The sequence below is a fragment of the Poecilia reticulata genome, linkage group LG17, assembly GCF_000633615.1.
Source record: "Poecilia reticulata strain Guanapo linkage group LG17, Guppy_female_1.0+MT, whole genome shotgun sequence".
Classification (NCBI taxonomy): Eukaryota; Metazoa; Chordata; class Actinopteri; order Cyprinodontiformes; family Poeciliidae; genus Poecilia; species Poecilia reticulata.
Genome location: NC_024347.1, coordinates 22,236,268 through 22,244,505, shown reverse-complemented (window position 1 = coordinate 22,244,505; position 8,238 = coordinate 22,236,268). Strand labels below are relative to the sequence as shown.

Here is an 8,238-nt window from a genome sequence, read left to right as displayed (position 1 = left end):
GTGTCATATAGTCACCAAAGTAAAGCTTTAGCTTTATTTTATAAAGTTGTTAAATATACATCAACTTGTACATTTAACGGTGCAGTATTCTGAGCCATAATATTCCCCCAGATGTGTGACTTTATGGAAAATGAAAAAAAAATTTCTGTCTCTAATATTTTGGATTAAATTACCCATCCCCCCCCCCCATCAGTAGACGTCATCTCAAAAAGACTAATAAGTTACAATATTCAATCATTTAGTTGCTTCGTTGCAGAAATCTTAAAGGATTTCTTTAGATCTGGAGGTCAATAGCGACGCTCCGCTTTTATGTTCCTTAAAAATGTGACTTTTTCTGAGCTCATTTGTGGCTTCACACTGATAAAAAAAAAAAAGACTCCAAACTGCTTTGTTGCTTCCCTGAAGGATCGTCTCTGTACCCATGAGCATTTGTTGCTGCTGGGCGATGAAGCAAGCGGTGAATGACTGCGCGGAGCTGGATTTGTGCCAGAGCTGTCCGAGGCAAACTCCACAAACAAAAACAAAAGGAGGAACTAATTAGGCACTTAATGAAGGTCCTCTCTTTGTTTTCAATCATGAAAGGCAAAGACAGATGGTGCAACCGAACTCGCAGCTCTGCTGGGCATTTTATATGTGATCGTTTGACGAGCAGATTAAAACTGCAGCAGAAAACTAAAACTTTCCTCCAAAACAAAGCAGTGTACACAAAAACATGATTAATTAATATTCACTCAGAAAAATATGGAGCTAAATTGCAGCTCCATGGGTTTGCACAAGGTTGTGCAAACAAGGTTTGCACAAAGTTTTATTTCAAAACTGAAAAGATTTTTTTTAAAGTTTGAACTTAAGCCCATCACAATAAGCAATAAATCAATTAACTGCGCAATAAATTACAATTTTTTTTCTCTATGAAAAACTGGATGCCAAAAATCATCGGTGCTTTGGTCTCATGTAGTCCTTTTCTTTTTTTTAAAGACAATTTTGTTTACACAGGCTTCACAATTCATTTTATTTGTTATTTCTGTTTTGTTTATTTTGAATATTTAAAATGTCTTCCAGTTCCAGTGTTAAAATTTAAGGTTTATTGATGTTTGATAATGGCTATTATTACTATTAAATAATTTGAAAATGGTCTCAAAACAACATTATCATTTATTGAAATAACTTCTGGCACTATTTATTGTCTATCAAAGTTTGACATCATGGCAGGCGAATGTGAAATTGAAAAAGTTGAAAACTCCGCTTCATATTCAACATTTCTTCACCTTTAACGTTTTCTTTGGGGGTTTTTTTCAGTAAAAAAAAAAATGCAAACTTTATGGCCCCAATTTAGCTCCATAGAATTTCCATTGCAAAGGTTCGCCACAGTGTGGAACTTATGGTAATGTCAAAAAAAAACACAGTTTCACAATTACGATGTGTTCATAATAATCGCAATTAACCGATGAGTGTGGCAAATGATAAAACATTAAATTTTTAGCATCTGAAAGATGCAAATTAACATTTCAGCTCAAACGTCAGACATCACATATGTAGCGGCTAAAATCCTATATTTTAGGCTACTGGTGGTTGTTCTTGAAAGGCATTGGTTTTACGTGCGCTTACTTAAGATTCATGATGCCGATCTTCCGTTTGACATAAAGTCATTTATTGTCAGAACAATGTCGATTGTCTTACTGTTTCCATTTGGATTCACATAAATTCGACATCCACCAAAACCAAGCACATTAGAAAACCGTTTGCCTCTATTAACACCTGAACAGAATCATGATTGATCTTAAATTACCCAACCCCCCGATCAGACACTCAGAACTCAAAATTAAATACGCCCCCTGGTGGCGATAAACCCAAGAAAGGATAAACGGCTCCTACACACCAGCCCCTAATTGCGTGTGGCAATTATCAAACTTAAATTAAAAGGAGCCACCAATAAAGACATCTCCATACAAATATACATAAAGAGGCAAATCAGGTTTACGCATTCATTATTCTATCAGTTTGTAGCTTCACATAATAGACAACAGGTCTTTCAATAATGCTGGTTTTTGTTTGAAGATGAACCACTCGTGTCAGACCCTTATCTGGAAAAGTTTTAATAACTTTCACCAATATCCATGACCCTCAAGGTGTTGTGGAGTCCATAACCACCACCACATCTCCAGGAATGAAACATCATCTTTTCTTTATCCATTTTTGTCTTTCTAGTAACAACTGTAGATATTCTCAAATCCAACGCTTCCAAAAGAAATCTGAAATATATTGGATTTGTTTCCACCTTCTTTTAGCGTAAAGATCCTTTTGGTCAAAGAGTCCTGGTGGAAGAGCTGGCTTTCCCTTCATGAGTAGCAAGTGGTTGGGTGTTAAAGCCTCAAGGTCGTTGGGATCCTCCGATAACTTTGTGATGGGACCATCGTTAAGTATTGCCTCTGCTTCACAAAGTATAGTGTGGAATCCTTCATCGTCCAACATTTGTTGACGGAGCACTTGGTGCAGAACCTTTCTGATGAGGCGCTCCCAAACCCCGCCACAATGTGATCCAGATGGTGGGTTAAAACTCCATTTAATCCCTTTTTGTGCCATGGCCTTCTCAATTCTCCCATTATTTAGAGAGGCTAGAGCTTCCCGTGGCTCTCTTTCTGCTCCTATGAAATGGGTTCCGTTATCTGATCTCATGTGTGAAACTTGCCCTCTTCTAGAGATGAATCGCCGCAGTGCATTGATACATGAGTCGGTATCTAAAGAGTAAGCCACTTCAAGGTGCACGGCCCTGCTTGTCATGCAAGTGAAAACTACTCCATATCGTTTTGCAACACTGCGTCCTCTTTTCACATCAATAGGCCCAAAATAATCTACACCAACATGTATGCGAGGAAAGTTGATGTCCTTTAAGTACGACCATTTACAGTTCCTCCTCACTGATAATGTCGGAGACTGGCATTTCCTTTTGCGTAAACACAATGGGAAGCTGATAGAAATGGTTTCCACTTATTTCTGAAATCTCCAGCCCTTTAATGATAGAGGTCGTCATTGTTTTACTCTGACCCATTGTCCAGAGATGAATCCGAGTCTTTCGACCTTGAATGTTGAGTTCATTAAGAAGTCTTTCAGAGCAGAATGTATCGGTGCTCCCTGGATCCAGAAAAGCGTACGTTTTAATGATTTTAGTTCCCTTCGAACTTTTCACTTTCACAGACAGGATGGGAAGAATCCCTGTATGGTGGCCAGTCCCAGTATGACCACAAGTAGTGGAGGTTTTACAGCCCTTTGCTGCCTGATCCAACTCTTTCTGATGGATTTTTTCCTTCTGTCCAATGTGCAAAATGCTGGGATGCTTTTGGTTAGCGTTTGCAAGTGATGCGTTTATCACAGTTCTTGCTTAAATGTCCTGTATTCAAGCAACCAAAACGCAAACCTTTGTCTTTTAGAAAGTCTAGTTTTTCCCTATGTGACCCCTTTCCTAATTGTCGACATTGTTCCAATACATGACCATCCTGTGTACAATACAGACAGGATAAATAATTTGATTTGTCAACAACAGTTACTTCATTTTTGAGAGCAGGCATGTTACCGTCATCATCAACAGAAACATGGGTGACAAAGCTGTTTCTTTTAAACTGTGATTTTATTTGAGGTTTGCTAGGTCTTATGATCCTCCTAACAGGTTGTAAGTCCTGTATATCTCCAAAAACTGGATCTTAAGTTATTCTAATCTGGTGTTCAATAAAAGCAACAATATCTCTGAAACATGCTCTTTGACTCGTTCTCTCAAAAATCTCATTTGCTTTTGTTCTCCATTTTTCTCTTAGTTTAAAAGGAAACTTTTGAACCAAGATTTTTATGTTAGCTAGCATGCTTAATTCATCCAAATACTGCAGTTCCTCCACGAAGGAACAGTCCAAACACCTTTAATGCTTTAGCATCTTCACCTTTACTGTTGGGCCAACCAGTGACCTTTTCCATGTAGGCTGCAGTAATATTAAATAAATTGCCAAAATGTTCTTTGAGGAGTTGCTTGGCCGCAGCATATCCTCTTGCTGCAGTCATGTGAAGGCAGCTGCATATGAGGTCCTTGGTTGCCCACTGGTGTACTGTTCAAGGTAGTACAAACAGTCTCCTTTAGAACTGGTCTTTGCTTCCACACAACGTTCAAAAGCTTTCATAAATGAGATGAACTGCAAAGGATCTCCATCATGGGAATTTCTCGGTGTGGCAGTAACTGGCTTGATTGCATTTGAACCAGAAGAGCTGTTATGTCATTCTGTTGTTTCAACACGTTGTAGAGATCTCCAGCAGGTTGATTTTCAGGGCCATGCAGAGGCCACTAAAGCAGCAGGTGCTCAACAACAAAAAAGCGCACATCTAACTGCAATCTAGGACAGAATATTAAAGCCACTCAGCTTTCAGTTCAATAAACAATGATAAATTACAAAATTGTGAGATATACAATCAAAGCTAACGAACATCTCTATATAGAGCATAACACTATGCATATGCAAGATATTTTATTAGTAATTTCTTTCTGCAGGTCTATTTTGTTATAGGAAAGWATTGCAATATTCAAACCCGCAATTTAGCAAGATATGTAAATCAGAGCTAGACCAGACATATTTTGTCTTTACAGAATTACACTATTAAAAATAGAAACAAGGGCACAATGCAACCTTTTAGTGTACTGTCATCTATAAAACAAAGAGCTACCCGTTTGCTACACTTGCAGTGGAGATGAAGACGGTCCATTCAGGAAAGCAGAGCTGCATCAAATTTTAAGGTGGAACTGCAGAAAAAAACAAAAGCAAAATTTAATTGTTAATGCATGCCACCATGAGAAAAGCCTACAGAGTTTTGCTTAAGAAAACTTTTTAAAAAATGTAAATCACACATTTTTGACTGAAGTTACATGAAGTTAAATGTACATTATGCAGCAAAGGAAATTAGAAGATCGGACATATATCCATTATGGAAATGATAGGTTTTGGACGGGCGATGTGCCCTTATTGCATAAGCGATACTGAAGAATGACTGATACCATTAAAGATACAGGGAAGAAGCTTTTTAGTTATCTTGCTTTACTAGCTAAGTCGTTAGGTAGCAGCTAGTTAATAGCACATCAACAACAGCCTAATATCTGTATGATAGAAACACTGAATCGATAGATAAGAACAGTTTCTCCTCACCTGGCTGTCTCCTCCCGCTCAGTAGTTCTTCAGAGAAAGGCAGACGCAGAGGCCTGTCAGTGTCTGTTGTATTTCATTACCTCTCTGCTTAAACCGCGACTCCGAGCTGAAGCAGAAACGATACTTCAACTTGTAGGTTATGCTGCTTGTCATCTGACAAGCAGCAAGTCTACTCCACTTTATTCACCAAAAACGTTTTGGATCCTCTAGCGACGGAGGCGTTAATTCACCAAAAACTGTTCTGTAACCTGGAATGTTCGCTACGTTGAGCTCCGCAGTTAGTCGCCTTACTTCAATGCGCGAGAGGCAACTGCGTCAGGCGTCACGGGCAAAAGGTCAAAGGTAACAAGGTGACCGGCTTATTATGTTATACAAAAAAAGAAAAAAGAAAATATTTTTAGTACATGTGTCAGAAGAGGGCTTAGGAAATAATACAAAAAAAAATTGACCAAAAGGGCACTTTGGGGCAAGGAGCAAAATGGGCAGGTGCTCAAGCCCCCCCCAGCTACCCCCTCTGCACGTGCCTGTTGATTTTGATTTGATGGCAGACTGTTTTGAGTGGCAACATTGGGATCAGATAAAATAGAGCTTTAGAAGTTTGAACAACTGAGGGAGCTGATTTTGTATTTTGACCCTCCTGATCCAGGTCAACGTTTTTCACTTCTGCCATAATGGCCAACAGTTTATACGTTTATTTATTCGCAAATTGCAGATTGTTTATTTATAGAGAGCTCTCTTTGTTTTAAGCAGTCTTCGGTCTGCTACCAATGCATTGGATTTAAGTTTGGACCTTTGTGTGCGCACATATTAATAATGGCCATTCATAGATATCAGCGCTAACTCGCATACCCCAATGATGCCTTGGCAGGCATCGATGATCTGCGTTCCGATGTCCGCTGCTACGAATCTCAGTAGTTCCAATAGCTCGATCCATGCAGCTCTGTTCCCAAGCGTACGGTGTCGATCGCTCCTGTGCGCCCCGGTTCTGGTTCYGACGTTAGGTGTCCCGATCGCTCCTTTGCGGGTCTGATTCCGACGTCAGGTGTCCGGTTTGTCCCTATGCGATCCTGGTGCGGAGTTATTTTGTCCGGCGGCTCCAATAGCCTGGTTCTGTGCCGTTATTTTACGGCTACGTGGGATCCCAATGCAGAAGGATCGGTGGATCTTCCGAACGAGGCAGTTTTCTACCTGAATGTCGCGGCTAAAATCCTATATTTTAGGCTACTGGTGGTTGTTTTTGAAAGGCATTGGTTTTACGTGCGCTCAATTAAGATTCATGATGCCGATCTTCCGTTTGACATAAAATAAAGTCATTTATTGTCAAAACAATGTTCATTGTCCTACCGTTTCCATTTAGATTCAGATAAATTCGACATTCATCCAAACCAAGCACATTAGAAAACTGTTTGCCTCTACCTATTAACAACACCTGAACAGAATCATGGTTGACCTTAAATTACCCATCCCCAATCATACACTCAGAACTCAAAATTAAATACGCCCCCTGGTGGCGATAAACCATAGAAAGGATAAATGGCTTTTACAACATAGATCCTCTCAGATAGCACAGTAAATTGGTGAACAAACTGTCAAACTTATACTAGTGCCAAATTTCACATTAGAGACTACAAACTAAGCCTGGTATCAAAAAATGTATGAAAGATGTCAGGAACAGAGACCAACGGTTCTACTGAGACCTGAACTCAGATTGCTGGATTCAAGTCCAGAGTGCTAACCATTACACCTTAGAACCGCCAGGCAGCAATTGAAGTAAGAGTCTTGATTTCAAAGATGCCTACATTGAAGTCGATAAGCAAATGAAGAGTCATGTAAGGTGAAGGCTCTTGTTGTCTCACTACACCCTAAGAAGTGCATAACCTACAAAATCTGCTTTTGTCTGGTTTCGAAGCAGAGACCTTCAGCGTATGAAGCATACGTGATAACCACTACACTGCAGAAAATCATGGTCTGACCAATGTTCCTGGTAGATGATGYAAATTTTGTTACTAATGTCAATGTCATGGAACAATGTCAAATACTTATACCATAGATCCTCTCAGAGAGCACGGTAACTTGGTGAACAAACAGTCAAACTTATACTAGTGCCTAATTTCCCATTACTGTCTAAAAACTAAGCTTGTGATCAAAAAATGTATTAAAGATGTCAGAAGCAGAGATCAAAGGTTCTACTGAGACTTGAACTCAGATTGCTGGATACTAAATCCAAACCGCTAACCATTACACCAAAGAACTGCCAAGTGGCAGTTGAAGTTAAGAAGTCTCGATTTCAAAGATGCCTACATTGAAGTCGATTGGCAAATGAACGGTCAAGGTTCTTGTTCTCTCACAACACCCTAAGAGATGCATAACCTACAAAATCTGTTTCTGTCTGGTTTCGACCCAGAGACCTTTTGCGTGTAAAGCAAACGTGATACCCACTACACTACAGAAACTCATGGTCTTTGCACAATACCTGGTTGATGATACAAATTTTGTTAGAGACCAATGTCAACCAATGTCATGGAACAATGTCAAATACTCATACCACAGATCCTCTCAGAGCACGGTAACTTGGTGAACAAATTGTCAAACTTATATTAGTGCCTAATTTCCCATTACAGTCTAAAAACTAAACTAGTGATCAAAAAATGTATTAAACATATCAGGAGCAGAGATCAAAGTTTCTACTGAGACTTGAACTCAGATCGCTGGATTCAGAGTCCAGAGTGCTAACCATTACACCATAGAACCACSWAGAGACAATAAAWGTAAAGAAGTCTCTATTTCAAAGATGCCTACATTGAAGTCGATTGGCAAATGAACCGTCATGAAATGTGAAGGKTCTTGTTGTCTCACTACACCCTAAGAGATGCATAACCTACAAAATCTGTTTCTGTCTGGTTTCGACCCAGAGACCTTTTGCGTGTAAAGCAAACGTGATAACCACTACACTACAGAAACTCATTGTCTGTCCAATGTTCCTGGTAGATGATGCAAATTGTTACTAATGTCAACAATTGTCACGGAACAATGTCAAATATTCATACTACAGATCCTCTCAGAG

At 39.4% G+C, this 8,238-nt stretch overlaps 3 non-coding genes across 3 annotated transcripts; all 3 read right to left on the bottom strand.

The window, feature by feature from the left end:
- Positions 1-7,554: 7,554 nt before the first annotated feature.
- trnav-uac (transfer RNA valine (anticodon UAC)) lies at positions 7,555-7,627 on the bottom strand. Its single transcript has one exon. It is a non-coding gene; the product is annotated as a tRNA-Val (tRNA).
- Positions 7,628-7,853: 226 nt separating this feature from the next.
- On the bottom strand, positions 7,854-7,925 carry trnaq-cug (transfer RNA glutamine (anticodon CUG)). Its single transcript has one exon. It is a non-coding gene; the product is annotated as a tRNA-Gln (tRNA).
- Positions 7,926-8,062: 137 nt separating this feature from the next.
- On the bottom strand, positions 8,063-8,135 carry trnav-uac (transfer RNA valine (anticodon UAC)). Its single transcript has one exon. It is a non-coding gene; the product is annotated as a tRNA-Val (tRNA).
- Between the last annotated feature and the right edge of the window lie 103 nt (positions 8,136-8,238).